We start from the raw sequence: 19,068 nt of genomic DNA, 5'->3' as shown, positions 1-19,068 counted from the left end.
GTGTGCCTATAGTCCCAGCTACTCAGGAGGCTGAGCTGGTAGGATCGCTTTTACTCGGGAGATTGAGGCTGCAGTGAGCTGAGAGTGCATCACTGCACTCCAGCCTGGGTGACACAGTGAGACCTTGTGGGAAAAAAAAATACCATAGACTCAGTGGCTTATAAGTAACAGAAATTTATTTCTCATAGTTCTAGAGGCTGGAGGTCCAAGATGAAGGAGCCTGCAGATTGGGTGTCTGGTGAAGGCACACTTTGTGGTTCACAGATGGCTTCCTTCACTGTGTCCTCATATAGCATAAGTGGCCAGGGAGCTCTCTCAGGCCTCTTTCATAAGGCACTAATTCCATTCATAAGAACTCTGCCCCACGACCTAATCACCTCCCAAAGGCCCCACCTCCTAATGCCATCACCTTGGTGGATGAGGATTTCAACATATGAATTTCAGGGGGAGTCACAAATACTCAGGCCATAGCACTAGGCATTTATCACACGTCAGCCGATCAATACATTTCCATGTAGGAAAAGTCAAGAAATCTGAGAACCTGTGGGGTCTGCCTCCCAAGAGGGGGCCATGAAATGAGAGCTCATGCAGAGGTTCATGGAAGCCACAACGTCTGCCCAGACCACAGCATCTGACCCTGCCACATCCGAGCCACATCTCCTCTACCTCCCAACCTCACATAGATACCACTCATTGGAAAAACTCTTCCCTGGACCAAACGGGAAGGGATCCATGAAAACATTGCTCCCAGCCTTTGCAGTGTGCCAAGCTGAATGACAGATGATCCAACACGACCACACTTTGTCCAGTCGGCATCCTGCACACCTGTTTTAACTACATTTAACCTCTGAAGGAAGACCATAATACTGCGCTTGTGTCTAAGCCAATGCAACTAACCCCTCAACCAACTGGAAGCAACTACCTTCTCCCCCAAGAGGAGACACAAGTTACACATGTCACTTCCCCTCTGCTAGTGGAGGCACATGCCTCCTTTGATGTCTATAACTTTAATGTAAAGATACAGGTTCATTACTATTCACCTACTTTGTATTTCAACAGTATGGAAATAGGAGAGGAAGGAAAGAGAAAGATGGTGGATGAATCTATACAGGTATATGCATAGAAAAGCAAGAAACACACTACACACACAAATTCTGCAGTCTCTTTTTCTGCAACTAGTCACATGGCTGTATTTGTAACTTCCATCTTCCCTTCCCTATTCCATATCTACTTTGCCCTCATCTCAGCCTAGTTCCTAGCCTGATGGCTGCATTCCTGAAAGGATAATGTTATTCATGCTTCTGTCTATACCATGCTGCTATAGTTTTCTACTAATAACAGGATTCAGGAGTACCAAGAGGTGCCCCAGAGAACATTTATAGCAGCTATACTCCCCTCTGCCTGCCCTCTGTTTCTGATTATCAGTGTCAATTGCCCCAGTCATTAAAAAAACACCTTTCTAAGCCCATTGGTTCAGTGGTATGAAGGGCTAGGTAGCGGTTTTGACTTTCAATCAATGGAACGATTTTTTTTTGTCTCCTAGTGGGAGCATTTCTTCCTTGAGAATCAAAATCTCTAAACCAGCATAGCATAAAGTCATGGAGATAGGAAACAAACAATTGGCGAATGGGATGTTAGAGGTCATGGTGAGAAGATCCACTCCCAGTTCTAGCCCTTGATATTCAGATCTGTGAATCCTGGTTTTGGGAGAAACCACACAGATATATTGGTTACTGTGTTAGAGCACATGCCACATCCTGTAGGACATTCCCTCAGCCCCACAAATTGTTGTCATGCAGCTGGGAGTCTTTAAGCAACCATTCCACAGTTCTATCAGGCCAGCTACTTCAGGGAGATGGGGAGATGTAAAGACCAGTTAATTCCACAAGCACAAGCCTGTTGCTGCACTTAATGTGCTGTAGAATGAGTTTTCCTGGCCATATGCAATGCTGTGTAGAACACTGTGGCCAATGGGTTGAGCATTCTGTAGACCACAGATGATGGCTTTGGAAGAAGCAGTGCAGATGGAAGGCAAATACATATCCAGAAAAAGTGACAATTCCAGTGATGACAAATCATTCCCCTTCCATGATGGAAGTGGTCCAATGTCATCCACCTGCCACTAGGTGTCTGGCTGGTGTTATGCCAATAAGGGCATAGAGGAGCTCAGTGCTGGTGTCTGCTGTTGGCGGGATAGAATATCAGCAGTACCTACAGCTAGATCACCCTTAGTAAGTGGAAATCCATGTTTTGCTGAGCTCAAGCAGAACCTCAATTTCTGCCACCATGGCCACTTTGTTCATAAAGCCATTAATCAATGACAGATGTGACTGGGGAAAGAGGCTGACTTACCTCCTCAAAACAGGTCATCTTGCCACCGGATTGCTGGAAGGTTCCTCTGCTGAGCTTGCCCTTTGGTGAGCACAGTGATGAGATACCAATGTCCTGACAGTGTGTGCTCATTTGCAAAGGTCTAGCCACATACTTCATCCCAGGCTTCCTTGTCATTCATTTTCCAGTAGTGTTCCTTTCATCCTGCTATGTTCCTGATCATCCAGCCAAATCATTAGCCATTGCCCATGAACCTGTATAGATCCATACCCTTATCTCTCCCTGAAGGCAAAATGACCATCCAGATACACTGTTCAAGTTCTTTCCACAAAGAGGATTTCTCTTCACCACTGCCCTTCAGGGCCACCCCGAGTGGAGCTATAGTGCTGTCGCTGTTGGTGGAGTGGTGTCAACACATCATGCAGTGTCATCTGTAAACTGGGGTGAATGTTTTCTTCCTCCACTAAGTAGTCATAGCAATCTCCCCATAGAACATAGGTATGAGGAGAGGAGAAGCAGGTGACACGGGAGTCTGAGCTGCTTGTTTATACGACTCACTTGTGCCTTTAGCACCTGTTCCAGCCCAGTGTTATATATGCCATTTCCACCTGCAGATGGGATGCTTCTGAGTTCACCCAGCCCTATGCCTGGTGAGCCAGACAGCACTTAAGCCATGACAGGCAGCTTGGTGGTATGGTAACTTTATGGCCCATGATCAAGCATTCAGTCTCTCCCAGCTCTACCAATAACAAACCAGAAACTCTTTCTCCAAACGAAAATAATTCTCTGCAGACGATCATACGGCTCTGCTCCAATACCCCAAGGGTCCTCCCTGCAACTCACCTATAGGAGCTGCCAAAGGTTCCATGTAGCTTCACTATCTGCCACTGCCACTCCAAACACCATTGGGTCTGCTGGGTCATATGGCCCAAGTGACAAGGCCTTTTGGACCTATTGCAGAGCCTTTTCTTGTTTGGGGTCACTTTCAAAACTGGCAGCAATCTGGGTGAGAGCCGCACACTCAACATTGTCCTCACAATCCAAAGCCCCACTAGGCATGGCTTCTTCTTTAGTGGCAAGAGGAGTGACGTGCAGCCATCTAGCCATCTTCACCCAGGAGGGGATACCCTGACATGCCCCAACTTATGGGACCCCTAGAAGTTTCACCAAGGTGGCAGGTTCCTAAATTTTTCTAGGGCTTCTTTCCTGTCTCCTCACAGCATGGATCTGACCAAGGTGTCTAAGACGTTCATGGTTCTCATTTCCCAGGACCAAATGGCATGTCATCAATGAAGCGGACCAGCATGGTGGCTTGCAGGACGGCTGGGTGCTCTGGATTTCAAGGGAGGGCTGGTGAATTGATAGAACACTGAGGGAAAGAAGGGCAGGGGTGCTGCTGCCCCTCCAGATGGCAGCCAGCTGCTTCCAGGGCCCCTTGAATGAGGAAAGCAAAGAAAGCAGGTGCCACCAGCTGCAAGGGGCTGTACTGATTTGCTCTAGGTTAAAAACAAGCAAACAAGCATGGAGCAGCTGCCACGATTGAGCCACCATCTCATTAAGTTTATAACAATCCGGCCAAGCCCGGTGGCTCACGCCTGTAATCCCAACACTTTGGGAGGCCAAGATGGGTGGATCACTTCAGGCTAGGAGTTCCAGACAGCCTGGGCAACATGGCAAAAGCCCAACTCTACAAAAATACAAAAATTAGCCAGGCATGGTGGTGCATGCCCGTGGTACCAGCTATTTGGGAGGCTGAGGTAGAAGGATCACTTGAGCCTGGGAGGTATAGGTCACCATGAGCCCAGATCACACCCTTGCTAAACACTTACAGGCACCTCACTGGTTGGGCCATCCCACACCCACTGGTGGTCAGCCCCAGCCAGGCAATCGCACAGACACTCAGCCACAGGTCCCTCAACCCAAGTAGGAACCATAAAACTGCCTAACTGTAAATACACCCACCCACTCATCTCACACACATATTCATCTCTCTCCTTCTCTCTTTCTTTCTCTCTCTCTCTCTCTCACACACACACATACACCCTATCTGGGCTCAGACCAAATATACATACTCATCCCCACCCAGTCATACACAAATAGCCCTCACACCTTCACCCCTGCACACTCACAGCTCTCCCCCTCACTGCCACTGACTCAGCACCTCCCTATGGCGCTAAGCACCCACAGTATACACATCCCACCCCACACACAACTTCCCCACCTCTCCCAGTACCTGCCCAGTTGAGCCACACACTCAGTCCAACACTGCCACACACCCAAACCAAATGCACCGACAGCTCCACAGCACAGACACACACCATCACCCTGTGGTGCATGCACACCCACGGTCGCCCCCAACTAAAGATCAACCCCAGCCCTCCTCCAAGACACACTCAGATGCGCAGGCACACACTGCCCTGACACACACGCTTAGCACACTCAGAGGCACACCCACCTGCTCAGATATGTCCCATCTAAACTCACTCACACATCCAGTCCCACTCAGCCACTACAGTGTGCAGCCACTACACTGCACACACACACACGCTCTCCCAGCCGCAGCAGCACAGGGCCTCCATTGCCTTCGACGGGCTCTCACCTTTCGCAGATGGTCTGCAGGCCCCAGAACAGCTGGGCATCCTCTCCCGATGGAAGGCAAACTCCAGTGCCAGGTGCCTGGACAGGTGGCCATGAGGGGCAGTGACCGCCTGGTGCCCCAGCAACCCCTGCTGCTTGTGTCCCAGGCCCTGCTCAACCCTCTCCCAATTTTTGGAACCACATAAAATGTTAAGATCAAAATAATTCCCAGGAGGCAGATCCTTTGGTAATTATGTGCAGGTGTGAAATCACTCCTGGCTCCCTGGCTGCCCCCCACCCTACCTCCCATGTATGGGGGGTGATCATTCCAAAGCCAGACACCCATTAATCCCTGTAACGGGCCAGGCCTGCCCGCCTGCCCGCCTGCCTGGCAGCCCACACTCAGATCCCAGCTCCCCGAGAAAGCAAGGGAGCACGCCCAGCAATCCCATGGGGCCAGGCCTGGCTCCATTTGCAAGGGCCTCATGCTCACCCTGCGAGGGAAGCTCTGTGATTCATACCCACCTCCCGGAGCAGGAAACTGAGGTTGTGAGCAGGGCCATGACATGCCCAAAGTCACAGGTAACCTGGGGGCACCCACCCCCCGGTCCTGCAGAACGGGGCTTCCTCCCCCTCTGCATCTCCCAGCAGGAAGAGCAGAGGCAGGCAGGGAGTCACCAGAGGAGGAACCAGGCTGGAGATGGGCTTCAAGGAGCAGCTGGAGAATTCATCATGATCCTCAATCCCTGCAGGGCTGTTTTACATCTCTGTCCCCAGGGACAGAGCCCTGGCCTGGGAAGGGGTGGGGTCACAGGAAGGCAAACTCAACTTGCCCTGTGGAGAACAGCTATCCTCATCCTGAGCTGCTGTGAAGAAGCAACTGCCTCATGCTAGGAAGTGTGCAAGCTGGGGCTGGCCGGTCATCCTCCAGGGGGAGGCTATCTTAGCTGGATTGGTGGCTGGCTGCCTTTCCAGCACCCCTGCAGCAGGGATACCCAGGTTCCCTTGTTCTCCTCATCATCCCAGGTGGCCCCATTCTGAGTACACTGGGAGCAGCAGCCACCATGCCCGCCATGACCACAGAGTCCATGGAAGGCCACATCCACTCGGGAGCAGCCAGGCCCCTGACGAGCCCTCCTGCCAGCTTCTACTACTACCCAGGGCCCCCAGCTCCCAGCCTCATCAGCCTCCTTGCTGCCCCAAACACCCCTACACCTTTGGCCGGCTCTTCTCCCCCTGGGCTGCCCTGCCCTGCAGACGCCCATGCAGCCTTCTCACCATTGGGAACGCCTCTGCCCCGGGAATCAGTCCTTCTTCCATCAACCCCAGCAGCGGCCACCCTTGCCCTGGAAGCCAGCAGCGCCCCTCTGACACCCTCCCATCATCCACCTCACTTCACTGGAGCTATCTGACATTCCTCTCAAGGACCTGGACCATGCCATGTCCACTTGTGTGTCCCCAAGTCCCTCTGGCCCCGCCCCCACCCTGAGGCATGGAGACTTCCTGCCCAAGCCAGTCTCAGCTCCTGCATTCCCACCACCTCCATAGGAATGGTGAAGACAGTGGGCTCACTCTGGGGGCGATTCCTTTCATCCGCTGTCCAGCTCTGGTGTGAGTCAGCAAAAGGGCGGGCCCCAGCTCCCCTGCCTTCTGGAGCTCCCAAGACAGCCTCATGGAGGACCCGCCATTTGATCCTCTAGGCAGAAAGCAAGACCCTCATAGGACAGACAGGGAAACTGAGGCACCTGCCGCCCACAGGCAGAGGCAGCGTCTGGACCCAGAACCAGGTCTCATCTCCCTGCAGTACTCTGGCCACCTACTGTGGGCTCACCTCTCCCTTCCTCCCCGCCTTCCCTCAAGGTTAAGTGCTTGAGCACAATGCCGGACACAGGGCACCCCTTCATTCATTCATAATCTGTGTGCGGGGTACAGCAGCCACAAAACGGGCACAAATCCCTGCCCTCACAGAGTTGGCGTTTTCCTGGGGAGGGTGGATAATAAACAGATGAACAAATAAACCCACGATGCGGCAGACAGGTGAGGGGCAGGAAGAAAAACGGGTCAGGTGATGGTGCCCTGATGTGTGAGCCACCTGTGTAATTCTACACTTTCTCATAGCTGCTTGGACAAAAGCAAAAAGAAACGAATGGAATTAATATTAACAGTATAGGTGATTTAACCTACTAGGTCCAAATATTATGTCCACATGCCATCAATGTAAAAAATGATTAATAAGTTATTTTGCTTTTTTCATGCCATGTCTGTGAAATCAGTGCATACTGGACATTATGCACACCTGGATTGTCACCGGGCACATTTCAAGACTACACATTGCTGTGGCTGCTGTATTGGACAGTGTGGGTCTAGGGGACTGGGGAGCAGCTAGGGGAGTTTCTCATACAAGGGTTGTTGGAGAAGGCCTCTGGGAGGAGGTGATTTCTGAGCAGGGCCCTGGAGACAAAAGAATAAACCAAGCAGCTGAATAGGGAAGACTTATCCCAGGCAGAAGAAGCAGCAGGGGCAAAGGCCCTGAGGCAGGCTCAGGCAGCAGCTCCAGCAGAGTGAGCAAGAGGGAGACTGGAGGAGACCTGGCTCAGTCAGGGCTGTGGCCTCTGTGAGAATTCCACTTTTCCTCTCAGCAGGTGGGAGCTACGCAGGGTGTTAGGCAGACAGCTTGGCCCCAGCCTGGCTCGGGTTTGAGGAAAGCACAGGGCATCACTGCACAAGCTCTAGCCCCAGATGGCCAGGTGTGAAGTACAACGCACAGTGCCAGGCACATGGTGGGCATCCTCTAAAAGCAAAAGTTAACCCATGCTCCATGAGTGTGATTCTTCAGGTAACACACGTCCCAGGTGTCAAGGCTCTAGGCTTCTCTACTTCTTGAAAAAAAGGGGTGGGGGGATCCCTTGGCCTCCCACCCTCCAAGCACTTCTGACTTTGGCCTATTTCCACATTCCTGGAATTGCTGCGGGTGATAAATGACTCTGCAGCCAGGCTGTCCTCAGGCATTCTGACATGCAGCCTCCACTTCCTCTGCCCTATGGTGGGCGGGGGCTGGGCAGGGCCTCTGACCCCACCAGGAAGCTGCAGCACCCTATCCCGGCCTCAGGGCTCCCCACCCCCACCCCAGCGTGCGAGGAGAACCCAGCCTCTGAATCCTGACTCCTGAGCATAGGGCCACGGGCAAGGCCTTCTCCCCTCTGGTACGCTCTGCTCTGTACAGAACGGACGGCCTCATTCATTCAATAAACACTTAGTGAGTGCCTGTTCCTAGCCCACACTCCTGCAGCTATGGGGATTAAAGAATGGACGGGACAGACAGAGGCACCTGCCCTGTGGAATGGGACTTCCGGGTTGTAGAGGTCACTTAGCAACCCCCTAGTCCTTATTTCATGGGATACTCAGAACCCCTGGTCTCTGTGACCGCATGTCAGGGAAGACTCTCTTCTTGCCCACCCCTGCAACCCAGAATGGCGTCTTCTCAGGGCTTCCCCACTCTGGAGGGAAAACCCCATACGAGGTTTTTAGGCTAGAAGCAAGAAGGACTCACTGATCACCTGAGGAACAAACCGTGAAATAGGAAAGGAAAAGGTAGACTTCCCAGTGCCTGCAGAAATTTAAATAAACACTTTAAAAAATATGCATTTCTAGAAAAACAGAAAAGAAAAGGTGCGCTGGCCAGATCCCATCTTTTAATAGCAGCTACCTCTTGGGGAGGGCTGCAGGATTCTGAGTCTTTGCTGGTCTTTTACTACCCTGTTTTCCAGGTTTTCTGCTATGCATACATATCTACTATATACTCAAGGGTTTAACCAAGAAAGACAACAAAACGTGATGAAACAATCCCAGTTTTAAAAACTAGCACCTCTTGAACCTCCCGGCGTGAGTGTGTCTGGCTGGCAGGACCAGAAACTCACCAGATGGTGCCACTGCTCAGACTGACCCTAACACGGGGAGCTGGGAGATTGGGATCGGACGCCAGAGCTGGGCCTGCAGAAAGGGAGAAAAGGCAGGACAGCCCTGTGAGGGAGGCAAGGGCGCAGCCAGAGGTGAAGGGTGAGGCCAGCGGAGGGCATGGGGGTCAGGAGCCCCGGGCCCTGCACTGGTCCTGTAGGCACTGGGAAGTCACTGAAGGCATGTGAGCAGGAGAGGGTGGTGGTCTAGAAGGAACAGCGAGGCCCCTCCCAGGTTCCTCTTCCATTCTCCTTTATGGCATTGCAGCCACAATTCTTTAGTTTAGAAATCCTCAGCCTTCTCTGAAAGGGGCTCTCAGGCCCAACAGCCCGGATTCAAATCCTAGGTCTGCCACTTCCTAACTGCGTGTTGTGTCCTCAGCCTGTGAAAATACCAACCTTGTGGTTGGCTGAGAGCCTTAGATGAGTTAAAACTTGAAAAGCATTGGAAACAGGGCCTGGCATACAGTAAGTGCTTAATAAATGCTGGTCACTGTTATTCCCTCCCCATAGCATCAGCATGTTTTAATCTCCTGTATCACTTTGAGAGTTTCTCTAAGGCAAAGACCAGCTCAGACTGGGTCTATCACCAGGTAGGTGCCGAGCGTTATTTGTCAGACAAAGGAGTAAGCAGCCGTATTGCCTTCCCTCGGGAGACAGAGCCTAAGGCCCCCTCCCCTCTTTATCTGAGGTGCCTTGCACAAGGCAAGCCCATGGCTGCTAGGAACCAACACCTGGGGGTCCTCTGAAGATAGGGTCACAACTCCACTCAGCTATTTCTTTATCTCTCTGATCTCCCCAAGAACCCTGTGAGGGAGGCAACTCTTATCTCCACCTTACAGAAGAGAAAACTGAGGCTTGGAGGGGTGAAGGGCCTGCTCTAGATGAAGCCCACCAACCCGGTCCTTCTGTCAAGGGTCCCTTGCAGCGCCCTCTGCAGGCCTGGCACCTATCGGGCACTGGTAATGCATCTTCCAAGGCAAAGGGGACTCAGCTGGAGAGGGTGGGGCCCGGGTGGGGGTAGGGGTAGAGCAAAGAGAAGCCCTCTGGTTTTCCAGGTGATGGAGCCGACCAGGAACCCCAGGTGAGGAGCAGCGGAGATAGCGGGGTGCCTCTGGCCTTTCATCTGGAGCCCACGGCCCGGCCTTCCTCCCCCACTCCTCAGTGGGGGGCCCCATGAGCTCTCACCTGGAGCCATAAACGGGCTGGTTCTGAGGCCCACCTGTGCCTGGCAGGTTTGCCAAGACCAGAAAGCAGGAGGGTCCCAAGAAGGAAGCGTCGCTCACCTCCAGCTCCCCATGCCAAACTTTTGAAGCCCTAAATAGCTCCCAGACCTTCCCTCTGCCAAACCTCACCTGCCTGCCTGTCAGCCACCCCCTCCCCCAGCCCAGCTGGGTTGGGAAGCCCAGAAGCCTGGCTGGGTACCTGTTAACCAGAGGCCAGACCCCTCCAAGCCTCAGTTTCCACCTTGGGAAAGGGCAGGGGGAGCATTCCAGGGTATGTCAAGGAGACAACTCCAGTCTGGGGGTGTTAATGCCAAGGGTCCACCCTGCGGCCTGTCCTGGCCCAGCGTGGCCTGACGAGGACTTCCCAGCTGTGGGGAGGAGGCTGGCATCCTCATGCCCAGGGCTGTCAGCTGCTCTGCGGTTCTGAGCTGGAGTTTGCCTTGCAGCAGGCAGGCTGGCTGGGTGGTCCCTAGGGAGGCAGCCAGGAAACCAGGCCCCGACAGCAGGCTCAGCCTTGACCTGGGGCTGTGTGGATGCTGTCGGCTCCATCCCAAGACAGTGACAGGAGGCTGGGAGCTCCGTTTATTGAGCACCTGTTGTATGCCAGAAGTGCTGAGGTCGTCATTTTGCTGAGACACTGAGGCTTAGAGAGGCCAGCCCCCAAGCAGGGGTCAGGAGGCTGGGAATTCTAACCCAGCTCTGAAGCTCCAGATCCCAGCAGCCACTGGGAATCAGTTTCCACGGGTGGGGCCCGCCCAGAGAGGACACCAATGCAGCTTTCCCTGTGCCTCCTTTCACCATGTACCAGAGAGCTGAGATTCAGAAGACGGATTTTCTAGAAAAACAGGTATAGAGTGGAATGATGGGTGCGTACCCTGCCCTAGCATAGGGGAGCAATGAGCCTCATGGTAATAGTCAGCCCGTGCGAGGAGTATTTCCTTTCCTTTCCTTTCCTTTCCTTTCCTTTCTTTTTTTTTTTTTTTTTTTGTCTTCAAAGTGACTTGCAGAACCCAGGCTAATTAATTTTCCCCAGAGCAGCAAGGGCCATCACCCCAGCCCCCAAGCGCATCTGAGGGAAGGAGATGGGGAGAGGATAATTCAGCTGGCAGAAGCCTAGGGCAGGAATGAGGGTGGAACTGGCCCCCAGAAGGCAGCCCGAGGTACAGGGGGAGAAGCAGGATTAGAGGAGGCAGGAGGGCTGGGCGCAGGCAGGCCTCCACCTGCTCACTGGTAGCAGGTGCCTGGCCCACCTTTGCAGAGTCGCCTCCACCACTGGAACATCCATTGTGCCAACACCACCTCTGGACTGTGCCCTGCTCAGGGGAGAGACCATCCTGGCCTCTGCCCTAGGTCTGGCAGCTGAAAACATTCATTCATTCATTCGCTCACTTACCTTGCTCATTTAACTAACCAACAAAATGGTTAGCCCCTGGTCTGAGCCCTCCAGGCCTTGCATGAGGAACAGGGAGTACAAACACCAATGAAACCCAGTCTCTAGCTCTGGGGAGGTCCCAGTCTATAGCAGGAGAGACCATCAGTCAATGGCAATGAGCAGTGGGGCAGAAGGAAGCACAGATGAGAGATGGAGCAGATGCTCAGGCTTGGAGGCTCAGAGGCTTGGAGGCTCAGAGGAGTTTCACAGAAGAGGCAACACCTGGGCTTTGAGGGGTAAGTAGGAGTTTGCCAGGAAGATATGAGCAGATAGGGAGGGCATTTAGGCAGAGAAGACAGCAAGTGGGAAATCATGGAGTTAGATAGGGTCTGAAGTGTCTGGGGAGTAGGAGGAGTGGAGGGAGTGAAGATGGGGAGGGGTTGTCCATGGCGGCGCATGCAACTCTTGGGCCTTCAAGCAGTGCTTCCCAGTTTTCGCCCCGTCCTACCGTGGTGTGCAGAGAGATGATGGCATGCATTGGTTCTTCTCATTATTGGTGGGAAACCGAAGGCACTGAGGCCACTCGGCCCCCTCCAGCTACCTGGAGTCAACTCAGTACGGATGCTCCATGGCTTACAATAAACCCAGCACAAATCAAAAATATACCTCACCTACCAAACATGATAGCTTAGCGAGCCTCCCTTACATGCACTCAGAACACTTTCGTTAGCTGCAGTTGGCACAAGTGTCTAACACAAAGCCTATTTCATCATAGAGTGTGGAATATCTCACGGGATGTACTGAATACTGTACTGAAAGTAAAAAGCAGAATGGTCGTATGGTTATTCAAAGTTTGGTTTCTACTGAATGCGTGTTCAGTAGCACCATTGGAAAGTTGAAAAGTCCTAAGTTCAACCATCATAAGTTGAGGACTGTCTGTACACTAGAAGCTGTTTGTCACCCGCTGGTTGGGAAGTTTTGTCTAAAACATTACTGTTGACTGAATAAGAAGTTCCAAGATAAGGCCCCTGGGCTTGTCCAGGGGTTCAGTGTTGTCCCTGAGGACATAAGTCTTTCCAATTCCACACTCTGCTACTCGTGTATGCCATGATATCACAAGACCTCATGGTCACAAGATAGCTGCTATAGCTCCAAACATCATTTCATAATAGCAGCTCAAAGCAAAAAGTAAGGAGAGAAAAAAGGGCTTTCTCCACACATGTACCCTTCTAAGAAAATCATTCCCAGGAGCCCCTGGAGGTCTTTCCCTTAAGCCCTAATGGCCAAAGTGGAGTTTCATGACCATCCCTGGGCCCATCCCTGGCAAAGGAGAGTGGGCCTGCCAAAATCAGCCAAATCCAATGAGAATGTATTCTCAGAATTAGCCACCAAACAGTCACAGCAACAAAATCTGGATTCTTTTTTTTTTTTTTTTTTTTTGAGATGGAGTTTCATTCTTGTTGCCCATGCTGGAGTGCAATGGCATGATCTTGGTTCACTTCAACTTTCACCTCCCAGGTTCAAGCAATTCTCCTGACTCAGCCTCCCGAGTAGCTGGGATTACAGGCAGCTGCCACCACGCCCAGCTAATTCTGTGTTTTTAGTAGAGATGGGGTTTCACCACCATGTTGGCCAGGCTGGTCTTGAACTCCTGACCTCAGGTGATCTGCCCGTCTCAGCCTCCCAAAGTGCGGGGATTACAGGCATGAGCCACCGCAACTGGCCAATCTGGATTCTTTAAACCAGCAAAAACAAAATAGTTTCTGATCAACCCTTACATTTTAAAATATACATTTTTAAAACCTCTTTTCTCACATTCTGCTCTCTGATCCTGCTGTATTTTTCTTTTCTGCTCTTAACTCCACATCATCTTCTATTTTTCTGTTTGCTTTATCTTCTGTCTCCCAACTGGAGTATCAATTTCATGAGACGGGGAATCTCTCCGTTCAGACTCACTCTCTACCTGGCCTCTAGAGCAGGGTCTGGCACACAGTAGGTGCTCAGGAAATATTTGTCGAATGAAGAAATGAATAAACTAGCAGGTGAGGGCAGGAAGTAATGGGGTAGAATCTGGAACAATCAGTGGGTCCAAGTCACCAAGGACCTGAGTGTCCAACGAGAGATGGGAGCAACTAAGGGTTTGATTGAGCAGGGGCTAGACAAACAAGGTTAACCGTGAATTTGGGGACTATTTCCTCTTGGCAGAAGGTGTCAGGGCTGGACTGGAGGGGTACAGCTGGGGCCAGCAGGCCTTGTTGCAAGAGTGCAGATCAGAGTGGTTATCACCTGAAACAGGCAGGTAGTAAGCAGAGTGATTTTCCATTCCCTTCCATGTTCCAGCCTCTCCAGATGTTGGCTCCAACACTTCTACCTAGAATGTCCTTCTCACAGCTCCACATCTAAGCCCTCTTCACCCTCAGGGCCCTGCTCAGTTCCTCATCCTCCAGGTATTCATAGGGCTTTTGGGATACACAGCAGGTGTCTGGGCAATGTTGGAGGGAGACAGCTAGAGACTGTTAGAGTTCACTTCAGGCTTCTGGATGATGGCACTGGCCTTCAGGGGATGAGGGAGCTTAGATGCAATGTGAGGCAACCCATGGAGGCTGCTAAAGCAGGCAGGGCTAGAAGGGCCTGATGCCCAGCATCCTGGAGTGCAAGGAAGAGCAGGGAATGGAGGTCCTGACTGAGGACCACAGAAGAGACGACAGAACTGTCTGCTGAGTGCCTGCCTCGTGTGAATGCACCATCTTACCTGACATTAAAATGTCCCACTTTACAGAGTAGAAAACCAAGGCTCAGGGAGCAGTTCGCCCATGGCTACACAGAGTCCACCCTGGCTCCTGCAGCTGGCAGACTCTTTTCTAGACTAGAGCTTTTCAAAGGCAGTTGTATCACCCCAGGGGCATGTGGACAATTATGGGGTGTTTATGTCGACCAGTGGTTGGCAGGTGGAGCTACTCCCGTTTTGCAGAGAACATCCTGAGATGCTGGACATTGGACCTATGATGACCAGTGTCCAGAGTTTCACTCAATTTTCCATTTAAACAGAGTGGCTTTATTATTTGCAAGGTTTTTTAATGCACATGAACTTACCAGGTATGATACCAGGTATCCAAGGATAGCTATGCTTTCTATTCCTAGGACTTTTCCAAGAATGGTTCACTCTTTCAGAAAATCACCTGCAGCCCCAGCAACCTATGAACCACCCCTGTGTCTGTCTGTGTTTGCAGTTTTGTATTCATAGTGAATTCTATGCATATGTATAAATGTGTATTTTTAGCCTTTTATTTCAGAGTGTCACATTGTTCAGTTAGAGTGTCTTACTTCTCTTAAATCTACATGTATTCATTATTAAATAGGTGCAATCATTCGACAACTTTATCCTCCCTTTTGGGGTAGTCTTACTCAAGCATTTATGTAATGAAATATATGTTATTTTCTCACAAGTTATTTTTCTTATTATTTCACTCTAATATGACAACTGGGGAATTATGTTGATTTGTTTAAATTATGGGTTGCAAGTAGATAATATTATGCATGAATTTGATTTCTGGAGAGAAAAGGAACCGTTACAATATACTTGTTTGAAAGGGGAGACAGCAGTTTGAGCTCTAAGCCATGGGAGCCTAGCCCAGAAGGTGGCTAAAAGTGACACTGTCTAGAGAACAAGTAGGGGCAAAGGTGGGGATGGGAAAAGATGAAGGGGGCTCCTAAAACAAACCACAACTTACCAAATTGCCTGAATTGAGCTGAGATGACTATATATGTAAAAAGATCCACAAGGTTACAGATGATGATAGTTTCCTCCTGGGACACGGTGAAGAAAGGTGTGGGAAGGACATTGAGTCAGCCCTTGGCCACAGGGTAGCTGTGTTAGCACAAGACAGCTTGGTTGTGGCTCAGACCCTGTGGAGGATGTGGAGAGAAGCAGGCGACCGGGTTTCCAGGCAGGCACAGAGCGAGGCATTTGTATGTATAAGCCAGTCAAAGGCCAAGTATCTTGTGATCTCCACACTGACTGCACTGTATTTTAAATATGTGCATAAGTTCTTTCAAAAATTCAATTAGAAATGTATGTAAATTTGTCTGTCATACAGACTTGGAGTAACTATTGTGTAGGACCCTTTTAGTTGCATATGACAGAAAACCTAACCTAATCTAGAAGGGATTTTTAATAATTTTTAATTATTTTATTTTATTATTCTTTTGCTCACATAATTTAAAAGGTATAGATCTGCCTTCAGGGTCAAATTATGTCACTGGTACTGATGTCTCTTACTCCCTCTATGGGGTCTACACCTTCTGCACTGGCTCCATTCTCAGCTAGGCTCCTCTTTTAGGGTGAAAGGAGGACTATCGAGGTGTCAACACTACATCTTCCCAGCTCAAAGTCCCTGGAGGCAAAGACAGCACAAAGACCTGGAATTGTTGTAATTTCTGAGTGGCTCGCCCTCAGTTATGTGATAATCCTTGAACCAATCACTGTGTCTGAGGACGTGATGCACACATTGTATGGGGCCAGAGCCACTGAGCTAGGGTGGAAGCCACCAGGACCTTGGGGGCTAGCCATTGTATGGAGAGGAGTGAATTCGCAAAAGAAGATGGGGCATGTGCCAGAGAAGGAGTAACGGGTGCTGCAGAGACAAACACCTGCTTCACACTATGAAGAAAGCCTAGATGATGATAGTGATGATGATGATGGTGATGATGACTCAAACCTCACATTTACTGAGAACTCACTTTGTAATGCCTGCACTCTTTGGGACATTTTCTCATTATTAATCTCATTTAGTCCACTCAACTACAGATGAGGGTATGTACTATTATTATCATCCCCATTTTACAGATGAGAGAAACTGAGGCATGGATATTATGGGTAACTTTCCCAATATTACACAGCTGTATAAGTGGTTCAAAGTCAACCCTACTTCCACCAGATCATGCAGCCACTCGAAGGAGATGGGGTCTTTACTGAAGCTTATTATGTAGTCAAGGAGAGAAATTCAGACATGAATGGCTGGTACACTATGGCAGAGGAACAGACAAACCACCAACCAAGTGGCAAATGGCCTGGGGCACTGACGGGTGTTTGGAAGAGGAAGGAGAGGCTTCCTAAAGGAGGTGATATTTGAGCCCATTTTCTCATCCATAAAACATTCAAGCTGGGCTAAACATATTTGATAAGACTTCCAAATGCTGGACATCTCATAGTCTCCTTTGTCTACTGCCAAAGGTGGAACTGGGTCTAGTTTCCAAGTTTCCTGCCACTACCTGTAAACCTCAAGTGTCAGGGAGCTGGGTGCTACCCAAGGCAGCCCTGCCTGGCCAGAGGTGGCGAACAGTGGCACCATGGTCGGAGCCAGACCCACTTAGGTTTGAATCTTGGATCCTCCATAAACTATCTGGTGAGGGTTGGACAAGATCTCTTAAGAGCCTCTCAGGTCTGCCTTTATATCGTTACCAACTGTTTTCTGTGCTGGAAAGCTGTGACACTTTCAGAGTCTATCTCAGGCAAAGTAGGCATATTGACCCTACACAACCTGGCCCCAGACTTCTGTGATTTGAGTTCTTCCATCTGTTTTGCAGTGTTTTCTGGAATCTTTCTACACCATCTCTGCCCTCAGCTACTGTGTGTCTAACTCAATTCATCTATTTGCCCCAAAACATTTCCGTGGGCCAGGCCCTGGGGGTACCAAGAGAAATGGGCTATATATATCACCTGCTCACAGGAGCTCACCATCTTCAGAGGGCTCATCAGGTAAACACATAGCCACAAGACAACAGAATGCCAGCCAGCACAGGCACCTCCTGGCAGCAGGCAGCATCTGACAGTGTATTTTGTTAATTCTGCCATGCACCTGGTTTTCTCTAACATCTCTGAGAAGGAACCGCAGCAGTTCACCATCCTCATCACCAGGTAGATGTGGAGTGTGGTTGTCGCTGCCTCTGGAAATAGAGTATAAAGGCAACATTAGTGAAGCAAATGTTTACCATAGGAGGAATCATCATATTTTCTTGAAGAGTGACCACCAAGTACTTTACCAGATCCCAACAGGGAAGATCTCCACAAGTAGACAAAAGCTCTGTCACCTTCTGTTACTGACCCATGTGAGTTGGTTGACCACCACATGCCAAGCAAGAAAACGCCAGCATGGGAACTTGCAGAATAGGTGTCAGAAGTTTTTAGAAATGCTGCAGCATCAATGACCTTGATGACACAGAGGACAATACTATATAGAAAACCAGACATCAACGACTGAGTCAAAAATTATTCAAAACACTCAGACTCTCAGTGTAAAAAAGCTTTACGACTAACCTAACCAATGTATTACGCTCTTTCTTTTTATGCACCAGAGGGATGAATGAAAAAATCTATGTCTAGAAGAACTCTTTAACGAAATAAAAATTCCAAGTGAATTTTTAAGATAAGCATTATGCCAATGCTTTCAAAAGAAATCATTGCATCAAAGTTTAAGTGGCAGAATGTTTTCTCCTCAGATGTGTGTATAATAAAGGTGCATCTTACAATCAGTGATGTTTTAGACTCAATGGAATACACCAGACTTTTTTTAACTTTTATTTTAGGTTCAGGGATACATGTGCAGGTTTGTTATACAGGTATCATGTGTTGTGGTGGTTTTAGGTACAAATTATATCATCACTGAGGTAATAAGCATAGTACTCAATAGACAGTTTTTTTTTTTATCCTCTCCCTCCTCCCACCTTCCACCTTCATATAGGCCCCAGTATCTATTGTTCCCTTTTTTGTGTCTATCTGTACTTAACATTTAGCTCCCACTTATAAGTGAGAACAATTGGTATTTGGTTTTCTGTTCTTGTGTTAGTTTGTTTAGGATGATGGCCTCCAGCTCCATCCATATTGCTTCAAAGGACATAATCTCATTCCTTTTTATGACTGTGTACAATTCCATGATGTATATGAACCACATTTTCTTTATCTGTTGATGAGCATTTAGGCTGATTCCATGTCTTTACTCTTGTGAATAGTGCTGTGATGAACACACAAGTGCACGTGTCTTTATGGTAGAATGATTTCTATTCTTTTGGATATATACCCAGTGAATGGTAATTCTGTTTTGAGTTCTTTGAGAAATCATCACACCACTTTCCACAACAGCTGAACTAATTTACATTTCCACCAGCAATATATAAACATTCTCTTTTCTCTGCAACCTCACCAGCATTTGTTATTTTTTGGCTTTTTGATGATAGTCATTCTGACTGGTGTGAGATGGAATCTTATTGTGATTATGATTTGCATTTCTCTGATGATTAGTGATGTTGAGCATTTTTTTCATATGCTTGTTGGCTGCATATAGATCTTCTTTTGAAAAGTTCATATCCTTTGCCCACTTTTTAATGGGGTTGTTCATTATTTTCTTGTTAATTTGTTTAAGTTTCTTATAGGTTCTTGGTATTAGACCTCTGTTGGATGCATAATTTGCAAATATTTCCTCCTATTCTGTAAGTTGTCTATTTACTCTGTTGATAATTACTTTTGCTGTGCAGAAGCTCTTCAGTTTAATTAGGTCCCAATTGTCCACTTTTGTTTTTGTTGCAATTGCTTTTGGCATCTTTGTCATGAAAT

The 19,068-nt window shown here is 49.3% G+C and overlaps 1 long non-coding RNA gene across 2 annotated transcripts in view; it reads left to right on the top strand.

Annotated features, from left to right (window-relative positions):
• Window positions 1–19,068, top strand: part of LOC144339311 (uncharacterized) — a 61,456-nt gene that overhangs the window by 14,858 nt on the left and 27,530 nt on the right. Inside the window, exon 3 of one of the 2 annotated variants that reach the window (XR_013414217.1) lies at window positions 15,800–17,990. The exons of the other annotated variant lie outside the window; for it this stretch is intronic. This is a non-coding gene — a long non-coding RNA (uncharacterized LOC144339311). Of the gene's footprint in view, window positions 1–15,799; window positions 17,991–19,068 lie in introns of those variants that run through there. 2 annotated transcript variants of the gene reach the window in all.

The sequence above is a fragment of the Macaca mulatta genome, chromosome 2, assembly GCF_049350105.2.
Source record: "Macaca mulatta isolate MMU2019108-1 chromosome 2, T2T-MMU8v2.0, whole genome shotgun sequence".
In the NCBI taxonomy this organism is placed as follows: domain Eukaryota; kingdom Metazoa; phylum Chordata; class Mammalia; order Primates; family Cercopithecidae; genus Macaca; species Macaca mulatta.
The sequence above is the reverse complement of the archived record's forward strand: the minus strand, read 5'-3'. Positions and strand labels throughout refer to the sequence as shown.